The sequence below is a fragment of the Trachypithecus francoisi genome, unplaced genomic scaffold (genome assembly GCF_009764315.1).
Source record: "Trachypithecus francoisi isolate TF-2019V2 unplaced genomic scaffold, Tfra_2.0 Lachesis_group4, whole genome shotgun sequence".
NCBI classification, from domain to species: domain Eukaryota; kingdom Metazoa; phylum Chordata; class Mammalia; order Primates; family Cercopithecidae; genus Trachypithecus; species Trachypithecus francoisi.
Genome location: NW_022681469.1, coordinates 18300261 through 18314743, shown reverse-complemented (window position 1 = coordinate 18314743; position 14483 = coordinate 18300261). Strand labels below are relative to the sequence as shown.

The window sequence follows — 14483 nt, the reverse complement described above, 5'->3', positions numbered from 1 at the left end:
TTACTTGAGAAGCTGAGGCGGGAGAATTGCTTGAACCTGGGAGGCGGAGGTTGCAGTGAGCTGAGATCGCACCACTATACTCCAGCCTGGGCGACAGAGTGAGACTCCGTCTCAAAACAAAACAAAACAACAACAAAATATATGTATGTATTAAAATATCATGTTCCAGTTAAGCCCAGGAGATTGAGATCAACCTGGCAACATGGTGGGGCCTTATTTCTACAAAAAAAAAAAAAAAAAATGAGCCTGTGGTGGTGACACGTGGTCCCAGCTACTCAGGAAGCTGAAGTGGGAAGCTTACTTGAACCTGGAAGGTCGAGGCTGCCGTGAGCCGTGATCATGTCACTGCACTCCAGCATGGATGACAGAGGGAGACCCTGTCTCAACAACAATAATAAAATCATCATTGTCGCACATGATAAATATATGCCATTTTTATATGACAATTAAAAATAATTAAAATTGGCCGAGCTCGGTGGCTCAAGCCTGTAATCCCAGCACTTTGGGAGGCCGAGACGGGCGGATCACGAGGTCAGGAGATCGAGACCATCCTGGCTAACACGGTGAAACCCCGTCTCTAATAAAAAATACAAAAAACTAGCCGGGCGAGGTGGCGGGCGCCTGTAGTCCCAGCTACTCGGGAGGCTGAGGCAGGAGAATGGCGTAAACCCGGGAGGCGGAGCTTGCAGTGAGCTGAGATCTGGCCACTGCACTCCAGCCCGGGCGACAGAGCAAGACTCCGTCTCAAAAAATAATAATAATAATAATAATAATTAAAATTTAAAATACATGTACACATAGCCTTCTTTTCCATTCCCCAATTTGGGGGCCCCTGGACTAATAATAGTACTATTGAATTTTGTTCATTTATCACCCTAAGGCTCTTAACCTTCCTGTTCCCCGTCTTTGCAAATAATCATTCTCTTGATACTCACTGGAGTCTTGAAATACCTCTTAGCGGCCGGGCGCGGTGGCTCAAGCCTGTAATCCCAGCACTTTGGGAGGCCGAGACGGGCGGATCGCGAGGTCAGGAGATCGAGACCATCCTGGCTAACACAGTGAAACCCCGTCTCTACTAAAAATACAAAAACTAGCCGGGCGAGATGGCGGGCGCCTGTAGTCCCAGCTACTCGGGAGGCTGAGGCTGGAGAATGGCGTAAACCCGGGAGGGGGAGCTTGCAGTGAGCTGAGATCCGGCCACTGCACTCCAGTCCGGGCAACAGAGCGAGACTCCGCCTCAAAAAAAAAAAAAAAAAAAAAGAAATACCTCTTAGCAGCATGGCATCCATGCATAGCACTGATATTCGGTCCTTATCTTTTCTTTCAAATGATCACTCCCAAGATGAGAAAAACGCTATCCCAAGATTTCATTCTTATCCCTATACTGTCTTGTTTATTAGCTGGGTAAGAGTAAGACATTGCATTTGGAAGATACCAAGAAAAAATAAAAAGAGTGAGAGAGTAATTAAGTTAGGACTTACATTAAGGAGAGTAATATCAATAATCTAGCCAGAGCTTAAGGTGAAGTGACTTCTATGTCTTTCTTTTTTTTTGAGACAGAATTTCACTCTGTCGCCTAGGCTGGCATGATCTTGGCTTACTGCAACCTCCACCTCTCATGTTCAAGTGATTCTCCTGCCTCAGCCTCCTGTGTAGCTGAGATTAACAGGCACACGCCACCATGCCTGGCTAATTTTTGTATTTTTGGTAGAGAGAGGGTTTCACCATGTTTGTCAGGCTGATCTCGAACTCCTGACCTCAGGTAATCTGCTTGCCTTGGCTTCCCAAAGTGCTGGGATTACAGGCGTGAGCCACGACGTCCGGCTGACTTCTACGTCTTTTGAAGGATCTAGATCTACATCCTCTGTCAAAGCAGAGATACCTTTTCCTAAGGCATCACTTCCTCTCAAATATTCAAGAATGTTAATACTTTTAGTTAATTCCTTACCATTTGTGTTTTAGTTCCTTGATCTATAAACCACTGAATGTGCTGAATTCACTTTGCTCTAAACTTTTTTTTGATTTTAGGACGAATATATGTCAATGTGTGGAGCCAGACTACAAAGTTGCTGTGCTTGTGTCATATGGTTGTAAAGTCAGGGCTTAGAAAATCAGAACATAAAAAAAAAAAAAAAAAAATTAGCCGGGCGAGGTGGTGGGCTCCTGTAGTCCCAGCTACTCGGGAGGCTGAGGCAGGAGAATGCCGTGAACCCGGGAGGCGGAGCTTGCGGTGAGCCGAGATAGCGCCACTGCACTCCAGCCTGGGGGACAGAGCGAGACTCCATCTCAAAACAAACAAACAAACAAAAAACAACAACAACAAAAAAAGAAAATCAGAACATTAACATACAAATGAGGGTACTTGTTTCTGGAGCAAGATTTTTCAGACTATAGTTGCAGCCCATTAGTGGGTCTTGAAATCATTTTAGAGGTTGCAATCAGCATTAAAAACAAGAACAACAACAACAAAAAGAATAGAAAATAAGAATGTGCTGCATGTTTCCCAGCTGTAAATAACTACCTGTGTGTCGGCTGGGCGTGGTGGCTCACGCTATAATCCCAGCACTCTGGAAGTCTGAGGCAGGTGGATCACCTGAGGTCGGGAGTTTGAGACCAGCCTGACCAACATGGAGAAACCCCGTCTCTACTAAAAATACAAAAAAAAATAAAAATAAAAATAAATAAATAAAAAGAGCCGGGCATGGTGGCACGTGCCTGTAATCCCAGCTATTCGGGAGGCTGAGGCAGGAGAATCGCTTGAACCCAGGAGATGGAGGTTGCGGTGAGCTAAGAACATGCCATTGTACTCCAGCCTGGGCAACAAGAATGAAACTCTGTCTTAAAGGGAAAAAAAAAAAAAAAAACAACTATCTGTGTGTCTGTGGCAGGGGCAGGTGGGAGGACATACCCTGGGTCTGATTGTAAAATGTACTTCTCATTGTGGGCTGCAATGAAAAGGGCTTGAAGCCAATGATTTGGACTAGAAGACTGGGAGGGGGGCAGGCACAGTGGCTCACGCCTGTAATCCTAGCACTTTGGGAAGCTGAGGCGGGTGGATCACCTGAGGTCAGGAGTTTGAGACCAGCCTGGCCAACATGGTAAAACCCTGTCTCTATTGAAAATACAAAAAAGTTAGCCAGATGCGGTGGCGGGCACCTGCAGTCCCAGCTACTAGGGAGGGAAGCTGAGGCAGGAGAATCGCTTGAACCCAAGAGGCAGAGGTGGTTGTGAGTCAAGATCACCATCACGCCGCTGCACTCCAGTGTGGGCAACAGAGTGAGACTCCGCCCCAGAAAAATAAGAGACCTTAAGAAGGAGATCCCTGCATGACAGTATTTTACATGACACCAGACTCTTTTTATAGCACGTTTGTCAAAGTGCCTAAATGTGACTTGGAAACAAAGTGGTTCATGACAAGCTCCATGGTCCATTTCCCTAGACTTTGAAGCTCTCACTTTAGTCCCTTAAAGGAGAAGAAAAAAACGCAGTCTTTGTGTTTAAGATTCCTTTCAGAGTTGTGGTTCAAGCACTTTTGACTTCACAGTTACAGAAGGACAGAATTTTAGATCTGGAAGAGATCTTGGGGATTGAATTCAGTTTCTTTTGGATTTTTAAGGTAGGAAGAGTGAGGCTAAATGAGGCTAAAGTAACCTCTGAATGTAGGATGGGGCAGAGTAGGGAGAAAAGGGTCCTGCCGACTGGAGGAGGCAGGATTGCTGCTTAGAGGAATGCAGGCATTAGGAGACACCCTATGATCCAGGCACAGGGGCACGTGCCTGTAGTCCCAGCTACTGAATCCCAGAGGCTGAGGTGGGAGGATGTCTTGAGCCCTGGAGTTCAAGTCCAGCCTGGGCAACATGGTTAGATCCCCATCTCTAAAACAAAAAAATTACACGTATATAAAAAGGAGGCACAGTGAGGATAGCCTATGTGTGTTGTTTTTTTCAATCATTGCAATAGAAAAACAAAACAAAACATGTTTTTAATGTTTTTTCCCAACTCAAAGAAAAGGCTACCTGCTTTTTTTTTTTTTTTTGAGACGGAGTCTTGCTCTGTCGCCCAGGCTGTAGTGCAGTGGCTGGATCTCAGCTCACTGCAAGCTCCGCCTCCCGGGTTTACGCCATTCTCCTGCCTCAGCCTCCCAAGTAGCTGGGACTACAGGCGCCTGCCACCTCGCCCGGCTAGTTTTTTGTACTTTTTTTAGTAGAGACGGGGTTTCACTGTGTTAGTCAGGATGGTCTCGATCTCCTGACCTCGTGATCCGCCCGTCTCGGCCTCCTAAAGTGCTGGGATTACAGGCTTGAGCCACCGTGCCCGGGCTTTTTTTTTTTTTTTTTTTTGAGATGGTGTCTCACTCTGTTGCCAGGCTGGAGTGTGGTGGCACGATCTAGGCCCATTGCAACCTCTGCCTCCCAGGTTCAAGTGATTCTCCTGCCTCAGCCTCCCGAGCAGCTGGGACTACAGGTGCGCACCACCATGCCTGGCTAATTTTTTGTATTTTTAGTAGAGACAGGGTTTCACTATGTTGGCCAGGATGGTCTCGATTTCTTGACCTTGTGATCTGCCTGCCTCGGCCTCCCAAAGTGCTGGGATTACAGGTGTGAGCCACTGTGCCTGGCTGGCTACCTGCATTTTTACTTCCTTGTGGTCTCACTCCTAGAAGGAGGAAGGGCTGCTCCTTTCTCCTTGCTATACAGCCATTTGGGACTCCTAAAGCCCTATGTTGCCTGCAGTGACAGAGAGGCCCCCGGGGCCTGGGACACCGGAGGCCCTGGTTCAGCTGCAGCAAGTGTGAACCGTCTGGAGGAGAAGGTCGTGGGAGCAAGGTCAGGAAAGATGACCAGCAATGCTGCTGCTAGATGCAGAGGCTGGTGGAGAAACGTGACAGAAAGAAAAAGTTCACTCAGTGAACTGGATGCATGGGGCTCCAGGGCAGCAGTGTTCAGGCTTGATGCAACAAATGATGACGACTGGCTGGGGAACCAGCTGCCGCTCCTCCCACAATACAATACAGGAGATTATTTGTTGACAATCTCCTGTAGCAAGTTTATTTTGAGTAGTCTGATCCCACTGTTGTGGCTGCAGTGAACGTTTCTGTACCTGGTTATCATGAATACCTCCTTAGCTGGAGCCCATGGAGCACAGGGTGCTGGAGACAAGATGGCAACAAACAGGCAGGTGAAGGGGTCTCATTCCTCTTGCTCTCTAGCCCACATCACCTTTTTTTTTTTTTTTTTTTAGATGGAGTCTCACTCTGTCGCCCAGACTGGAGTGCAGTGGCATGATAGCTCATTGCAACCTCCGCCTCCTGGGTTCAAGCGATTCTCCTGCCTCAGTCTTCCAAGTAGCTGGGATTACAGGCATGTGCCACCAATGCCTGGTAATTTTTTTTTTTTTTTTTTTTTTGAGATGGAGTCTTGCTCTGGCACCCAGGCTGGAGTGCAATGGTGCAATTTTGGCTTACTGCAACCTCTGCCTCCCTGGTTCAATTGATTCTCCTGCCTCAGCCTCCCGAGTTGCTGGGATTACAGGCATATGCCACCACGCCTGGTTAATTTTTGTATTCTTAGTAGAGACGGGGTTTCACCATGTTGGTCTGGTTTGTCTCGAACTCTTGACCTCATGATCCGCCCACCTCGGCCTCCCAAAGTGCAGGGATTTACAGGCGTGAGCCACCACACCTGGCCTACACCAATATTCTAAAAATAATTCTGCCCCTAAACATTAAAAGGTCAAATTTTGCTAATAATTACACGAGTGACAGCCCTTTCCTCAAAATAAATGATAGAGCAGGAAATGATTATTTTGAATGGAGGTTGTTTTTCTCAATCCCTGATGCAAGTGGTAATAAAATTTTGTTGCCCGACTTGTGAAGGCCAGAGGAGCCCTCAAGGAGGGGGACAGGAGGTGGGCACTGCTGGGACTGGTGGTCTCTTAGGAACATGCCAATAGGCAGTGGTTCTGGGATGCTAGGGATGACTGGTCAAGAGGGCTTGCTGCAGAGCGTGGAGGTGGAGGGGCTGGAGGAGAGGCAGTGTTTCTGAAGGAAGTTATAGAGTCCTCACTCGCAGCTGGTTTGCATTACAGTGGTGTGGAGGAAAGAAACGCCAGCACTCACAGCTGTGATCAATTGTACAGAAGTGGGGCAGGGAAGAGAAGGCCCCAGTGGGAGGTTGGCTGGGCCGCAGGGCTAAAAGTTGGGCCCAAGGATGTTTTGCTGTTGGGTGGTGGTTCCTGAGGGTTGGAGCAGTATTCCAGAACATCAGGATGCACTTGTAAGGAATGCGAAAGTTTTCCTGGAGCCGACTCTTTAGTTCTGGTTGCTACCAGGTCTCTGCTCCATATTTGGTGTTCCTATGCTCAGCTGGCGTCCAAGTCACTATGAACCAGTAAGGATCCAGCACAGAGCTTCCTCTAAGATGCTACCAGAAAAGTAAATGAAGAGTTTCCCGAATTAGAGGAACACCCCTGTAACTGGAAGGCTGATTCAATGACTACCCTTTAGTATCCCAAGCAAAGTAGCTCTCCTGTTAATGCACCACTCCCGAGAACATGAGTGAAAGGTAAACTCAGGTGTGGTCTAATGCCTGGTGAAATCTACCAGGAGTGGCTGCCTGGTTTCCATCACCGTACTTGCAAACCCTGAGGCCATGTGCCACACAGTTGAAAACGAACATGGGCTGGGCTTCAAGACAACTAGTTCTGTTACTCTCTGCGTGATCTCAGGCAAAGCCCTTAACTGCTCCACGCCTCAGATTCTTCACCTGTGAAATAACTAGACTAGATCACCACTAGATCATTGCTGATGTCCTTCCAGCTTTTTTTCATTTCTTACTTTTTGAGATGGAGTTTCATTCTTGTTGCCCAGGCTGGAGTGCAATGGTGTGGTCTCGGCTCACTGCAACCTCTGCCTCCCGGGTTCAAGTGATTCTCCTGTCTCAGCCTCCTGAGGAGCTGGGATTACAGCCATGTCCCACCACGTCCAGCTAAATTTTGTATTTTTTAGTAGAGATGGGATTTCACCATGTTGGTCAGGCTGGTCTCAAACTCCTGACCTCAGGTGATCCACCTGCCTCGGCCTCCCAAAGTGCTGGGATTACAGGTGTGAGCCACCGCACCTGGCTGTCCTTTCAACTTTAACATCTACAAATGATGAACCCAGAAGAGAGAGCAAAGGCCAGGAGCTGGAAATAGGAGTTTTTGTTGAGGCCATCAAAAGAACGAAGGGTGTCACGGGAAGGTAATTCTAGGGCTCCTTCGCCAAGGCAGAACAAAATAATGATGGTGACACTCACTAAGAAATTCATAGAGAAGGCCGTGTGCGGTGGCTCATGCCTATAATCCCAACACCGTGGGAGGCTGAGGCAGGCAGATCACTTGAGGTCAGGAATTTGAGACCAGCCTGGCCAACATGGTGAAACCCCATCTCTACTAAAAATACAGAAAAATTAGCCAGCTATGGTGGCACGTGCCTGTAGTCCCAGCTGCTTGGGAGGATGAGGCAGGAGAATCACTTGAACCCGGGAGGTGGAGGTTGCAGTGTGCCGAGATCATGCTACTGCACTCCAGCCTGGGAAATAGAGCAAAACTCTGTCTCAGAAAAAAAAAAAAAAAAAAAAAAAGAACCACAGAAACCTGTCTGAGAGGTTTCCAGCGGCTGCAGTGCACCCAAAAGGTAAAGATGACAGTGTTTCAAAGCCAGTACAGTCTGGGAGGGATTTGACTCCAAGAGAAGAACTGGAATAAGCTTCCAGCCCCAGCATGTTAGCGATGGGTCTGGATTAGAAGACAACAGCATTTGCGGCTATGCTAAACTCTAAATCTTGCTCATTGGTACCTTGTTGGTGTTCATATGCAAAAATAGGTAGTTAATTCTTAACATTTAATCAGGCTGTACAATTATACTATTAAAATTGTATTTTTTTTTTGAAATGGAGTCTGGCTCTGTTGCCCAAGCTGCAGTACAGTGGCACCATCTTGGCTCATTGCAGCCTCCACCTCCTGGGTTCAAGTGATTCTCCTGCCTCAGCCTCCTGAGTAGCTGGGATTACAGGCGCCTGCCATCACCCCCAGCTAATTTTTGTATTTTTAGTAGAGACGGGGTTTTACCATGTTGGCCAGGCTGGTCTCAAACTCCCGACCTCAGGTGATCCATCTGTCTTGGCCTCCCAAAGTGCTGGGGTTACAGGCGTGAGCCACCACACCCGCCTAAAATTGTTATTTTTCATAGGACTTTGCTGAACTAAATGTACTTATCTCTAAGACTCTGTCATCCACGCTGAGGACTAGCTAGACTTCTGAAGTATCTTATGGATGCCAGAGCAGCAAGGTGGCAGCTTTGAACACTTTCAGCCAGGCCTTGGGCAAACTCATCTCCCTAGAGAGTGTGTGGTGAGAAGCCCAACCTCTTGGGATGGCAAATGTTGGGTGCAACCAATTCTAGAGAGGACATGGGATTCTCATTTAAGCTTGTGTAAACTTATTAAAAATGAACCAAACCAAACAAATAAAAGGATGAAAGTGCACAGCTACATATGAACTTATTTGTGTAGTTACCTATATGTCAAAGACAAGGTTCAAACTCCTGTATGTGTCAAGATTGGCCTACCTAATCCTACTTATCACTAGCCAGTAGTCTATCATTTGGCTTATGGTTTAATGTACTACAAACATGTAAGTCAATTTCTTATTTATTTTTTATTTGCTTTTTAAAGACAAGGTCCACCCCGGCTGGAGAGCAGTGGTGCAGTCACAGCTCACTGCAGCCTCAAACTCCTGGGCTCACATGATGCTTCCACCTCAGCCTCCTGAGCAGCTGGGACTACAGGCATGTGCCACTATGCCCAGTTCATAAATTTCTTGAATATTGGGCCGGGCGCGGTGGCTCAAGCCTGTAATCCCAGCACTTTGGGAGGCTGAGACGGGCGGATCACGAGGTCAGGAGATCGAGACCATCCTGGCTAACACGGTGAAACCCCGACTCTACTAAAAATACAAAAAAAAACTAGCCGGGCGAGGTGGCGGGTGCCTGTAGTCCCAGCTACTCGGGAGGCTGAGGCAGGATGGCATAGACCCGGGAGGCGGAGCTGGCAGTGAGCTGAGATCCGGCCAGTGTACTCCAGCCTGGGCGACAGAGCGAGACTCCGTCTAAAAAAAAAAAAAAAAAAATTCTTGAATATTGAAAACTTTGTCAACTATAAAGGTTTTTGTTTGTTTGTTTGTTTTAAGAGATGGGGTCAGGCCGGACACGGTGGCTCAAGCCTGTAATCCCAGCACTTTGGGAGGCCGAGACGGGCGGATCACGAGGTCAGGAGATTGAGACCATCCTGGCTAACACGGTGAAACCCTGTCTCTACTAAAAAATACAAAAAACTAGCCGGGCGACGTGGCGGGCGCCTGTAGTCCCAGCTACTCGGGAGACTGAGGCAGGAGAATGGCCTAAACCCAAGAGGCGGAGCTTGCAGTGAGCTGAGATCCGGGCACTGCACTCCAGCCTGGGCGGCAGAGCGAGACTCCGTCTCAAAAAAAAAAAAAAAAAAAAAAAAGAGATGGGGTCTTGCTATGTTGCCTAAGCTGTTCTCAAACTCCTGGGCTCAAGCAATCCTCCCACTTTGGCCTAAAGTGCTAGGATTATGGGCATGAGCCACCATGTCTGGCCTCCCTCTAAAACTTTTTGCACATATTTGTTTACATGCAGCTCTGACTTTATCATTCAGCCTGGTCTATAGGTTTAGCCAAAACTTTGGGGAACTGAAATTAGTAAAGTAAAACACAAAATGTTTATCATCAGGAAAATGAAGGCAAGGGTGTAGAGAAGTATTTATCTGTTGTCATGACCACAGAACAAGCCATCAAAACAGCATTCTTTCCTTTCCATCTGTCAAACTCCAGCTTGACAGAGCCATTAGAACACTCAATGTCCACCCTAAAGATAAAACAGAGCAAAAATGTTATTCTAAACTTGATAGATTTTTGGCTCAACTTAAAACCCTTTTATAACTCATACAATATTTGCCATAACTCCCTGACGCTTCCTCTTGCAGTGGGAGACTCACAGCAGCGAAGATGAGAGAATAAATTGTGTTTGTGGGGGAGAGTGCTGCGGGGGTGCCTACCGACCTAGAGTGGGCGAAGGTCCCCTCTGGGATGTCACCGGGCCATGCACTGAGTCTGTGACATGTCCTGTTCTCATGCCCTGTTCCGTGCCCTCACTAACTTAAGGGCTACAGCTGGAAATCAGGAGAATAAGGAGGCTTTCTGCCACGTTAGCGGAGCAGGGTTGGGTATCAGTGCATGTGCAGCCCCGGGAGTACTGGGGATGAGAGTACCAGCTGTAACTTAACCTGAAGATGTTCTTTCTAAAAAATTTTTAATTTTTTAAATGTTTGTTTGTTTATTTATTTATTTATTTTTGAGACAGAGTCTTGCTCTGTTGCCCAGGTTGGAGTGCAATGGCATGATCTCGGCTCACTGCAACCTCCGCCTCCTGAGTTCAAGCGATTCTCCTGCTTCAGCCTCCAAAGTAGCTGGGATTACAGGCACCCACGACTACACTCGGCTAATTTTTTTTGTATTTTCAGTAGAGACGGGGTTTCACCATGTTAGTCAGGCTGGTCTCGAACTCCTAACCTTGTGATCCACCTGCCTTGGCCTCCCAAAGTGCTGGAATTACAGGCATGAGCCACCGCGCCTGGCCTATTTTATTTTTTATTGAGATAGAGTCTCACTTTGTTGCCCAGGCTGGAGTGTAGTAGTGTGATCTCAGTTCACTGCAACCTCTGCCTCCCAGGTTCAAGTCATTCTCCTGCCTCAGCCTCCTAAGTAGCTGGGATTACAGGCCCGCCACCATGCCCGGCTAATTTTGGTATTTTTAATAGAGACGGGGTTTCACCATGTCGGCCAGGCTGGTCTTGAACTCTTAACCTCAGGCGATCCCCCTGCCTTGGCCTCCCAAAGTGCTGGGATTACAGGCATGAGCAACTGCACCCAGCCTTTTTTTTTCTTCTTTTTTTTTGAGACGGAGTCTTACTCTGTTGCCCAGGCTGGAGTGCAGTGCAGTGGCTCTATCTCGGCTCACTGCAACCTCCACCTCCCTGGTTCAAGTGATTCTCCTGCCTCAGCTTCCCAAGTAGCTGGGATTACAAGTGTACACCACCACACCCGGCTAATTTTTTGTGTTTTTAGTAGAAATGGGGTTTCACCGTGTTAGCCATGATGGTTTTGATCTCCTGACCTTGTGATCCACCCGCCTTGGCCTCCCAAAGTGCTGGGATTACAGGCGTGAGCCACCGTGCCTGGCTGCTCCTGGCCTTTTTAAAAATTTTTTTTCTTTCTTTGTTTTTTTTGAGATGGAGTCCCGCTCTGTTGCCCAGTTTGGAGTGCAGTGGTGCAATCTCAGCTTACTGTAACCTCTGCCTCCTAGGTTCAAGTGATTCTCCTGCCTCAGTCTCCCGAGTAGTTGGGATTACAGGCATGTGCCACCACGCCCGGCTTATTTTTGTCTTTTCAGTAGAGACGGGGTTTCACCACATTGGCCAGGATGGTCTCGAACTCCTGGCCTCAAGAAATCCACCTGCCTCGGCCTCCCAAAATACTGGGATGACAGGCGTGAGCAACTGCGCCTGGCCTAAAGACTTTCCAGAATTTTCCAGGTCAGGCAACTTGCAGCCAATCATTGGTCTCCAAACTCTTGTTTGTCATGGCCTGGCCAAATAACACTTCAATTCCCTATGGCTACTTTCCCGTAAATCAGACAGATCGAGGTGGATACGGATTCCTCCACATGGCCCGTGGAGTCAGAGAGTTTCAAAGCTGGGGGAGACCTTGGGGGTGACCTGATCACACCTCTCTCACTGGGACCCTGCTGGAAAGACAAAGGCCGTAACGGAGGCCGGGAGGGCCCTGAGGAGAAAAGCACAGACTTCCCCACGACCGTATTAGCCTGACTGCCGAGCACGAAGCAGGGCTTGAGGGCCTGTGCTAGGCAGGCTTTCCTTATACATTTCTGTAGACGGACAGGTCCCCAGACCCTGCTCTTCACCATCCCTGGAGTCTGCAGCCCAGATGGTTTCCCTCCGTCCTCTCCAAAGCCCGGCAGCTCTCCCACTCCCTGCTTCTTTGAGCAGAATGATGGATCCTCTGCAGGCCTGTTAGTTACCCATGTGACAGGGCTGTGGGGGGCGTGAAATGACGCAGGTCAGACACTCAGAAGGCACCTGGCACAGAGACCGCTCCACGCCTGGTCGCTGCCGTCATCCTCATCAGCTTTGCTCACGCTTTGTTTACCCTCTTCCTGTCTCAGAGCTCTTCAGGCCTTTCTTTATGCAGATTTCCATCTCTTCAGGTCTGCATGGAACCCGTGTAGGATGGAAGGATGATTTATTGGGCAGTGGGGAGAGCATGTGGAGCCATTTGTAAAAGGAAAAGCGAGGGCTGCTTTCAGAGAAAACAAGACAGTGGAGTCCCGGAAAGTCAGAGTCACGTGGGGCCGCGTCTTACGAATGAGGAGACCCAGGGCCAACGGCTAAGGATGCCCAGGGGTCCTCCCTACTCTGGGAAACCTCCCTGAGTGATGGGGGAGGGATGTGTACCTCTGAAAGCTGTAAAGGGTCTAAAAACCCAATAATGGTCTTTCTTACACACACACACCATTACTGTACCATCGCCTGGCTCTGGCTTCAAGGAGGGCACCAAAATTATCCACATTCCCACTGCCTTCTCTTTTCCCACAGAAATCCCATCCTCACAGCCCCTGACATCTGGCAGCTGCTGCAGAAGAAAACCCCTGATGGGCACGACGTGCCCGTGGGGAGACCTGCTTGCAGCAGCCACAGCTGGTGTCTGGACCCACTCACGGCATGAGCCATTTGAAAAGACGAACTCTCCAAGGGCAGAATGCCAGGCACTGTGGAAGGTTGGAGAGAAACACCAATGCCTCTCCTATGGATCGCACTGGTGACTGTCTCCGTCGTGGGGTCCCAGAGCAGGGCAGGGAGGGTGGCTGGGGAACAGCCAAGGCCCAGGAATCCAGGCGGGGTCCACTCTCGGCCGCTGGGCTTTGCTCATTTTTGTCTGTCTCTCGTGACAGCAGCTCTGTGGGGCTGGCCCAGCATCCAAACTGTCCACCCAGAAATTGGTCTGGCAAAAAGGCGGAGGCGTCAAGTCCTCTCCCAGATGTGGGGCAGGCATTTCCAGGTTTCTTTCTTTCTTTTTTTTTTTTTTTCAGACAGTCTCGCTCTGTCACCCAGGTGGGAGTGCGATGGTGTGACCTCCGCTCACCACAACCTCTGCCTCCCAGGTTCAAGTGATTCTTCTGCTCCAGCCTCCCAAGTAGCTGGGATTATAGGCGTGTGCCACCATGACCAGCTAATTTTTGTATTTTTAGGAGAGACGGGGTTTCGCCATGTTGGCCAGGCTAGTCTTGAACTCCTGACCTCAGGCGATCTGCTTGCCTCAGCCTCCCAAAGTGCTGGGATTACAGGTGTGAGCCACTGAGACCGGCTGGTATATCCAGGTTTCTTTGTGTCCCAAGCCTTCTGACATGTCTCCCTGCATTGCCCTTTGGGGATGTGTTTGTCTCTGACAAGGCCCCTTCCCTTTTCTGTTCCCACCTTTTCTCTCCCTACACTTTGTTTTTAAGTTTTTTTTTTTTTTTCTTAATTTGTAGAGACAGAGTCTCGCTCTGTCACCAGGACTGGAGTGCAGTGGTGTCTCACTGTACTTTTACCAGAAAAATCCATGATACTTTGTTTTCTTCCCCCTGGAGGGAGTCTGGGGGAGGCTGGGGTGTGTGAAGGGGGCCCACGGCTCCTCTCCAGCGGTGCTCTTCCCAGACATCTTCTCAGGGTGGGCCCTCCCCAAGTCTAACATCTTCACCCCCGCAGGCACGTTCCCCGGGGACTCTGTCCCCACCACCACTCCAGCTGGGTTTCCTTGGCTGGCTTTCCACTTCTAGCCCAGGCCTTTCTGAAATCCATCATTTTCCCCTCCCCCAAATCCAAGCCTGAGAATTCCACCTCTAGGGGATGGAGGGAGTGGGGGATGGAGAGGGTAAAGACAGTTACTGTGGTGCTGATGAAATCCGATCCTGGTCACTGAAGGGTTATTACTCATCCTGGCTTCCAGGGCTCCAACCTTGAGAACTCTCTTGGCTGAATTCCCCAGTGCCCAGGAGCTTGGAGAACTCCCCAGCGCCCAGCACCAGCTGCAGGCTTACAGACAGGGCCTGCTTCCAGAGCTGACAAAAGTGCACCAGGAGTACAATCACGCTGACATTTAAAAGTGAATAGTGGGGCCGGGCGCGGTGGCTCAAGCCTGTAATCCCAGCACTTTGGGAGGCCGAGACGGGCGGATCACAAGGTCAGGAGATCGAGACCATCCTGGCTAACACGGTGAAACCCCGTCTCTACTAAAAATACAAAAACTAGCCGGGCGAGATGGCGGGCGCCTGTAGTCCCAGCTACTCGGGAGGCTGAGGCAGGAGA

General features: G+C 49.1%; 1 protein-coding gene across 5 annotated transcripts in view; it reads right to left on the bottom strand.

Moving 5' to 3' along the window:
- Positions 1-14483, bottom strand: part of DENND2A (DENN domain containing 2A) — a 134085-nt gene that overhangs the window by 17070 nt on the left and 102532 nt on the right. The gene's annotated exons all lie outside the window — the stretch shown is intronic.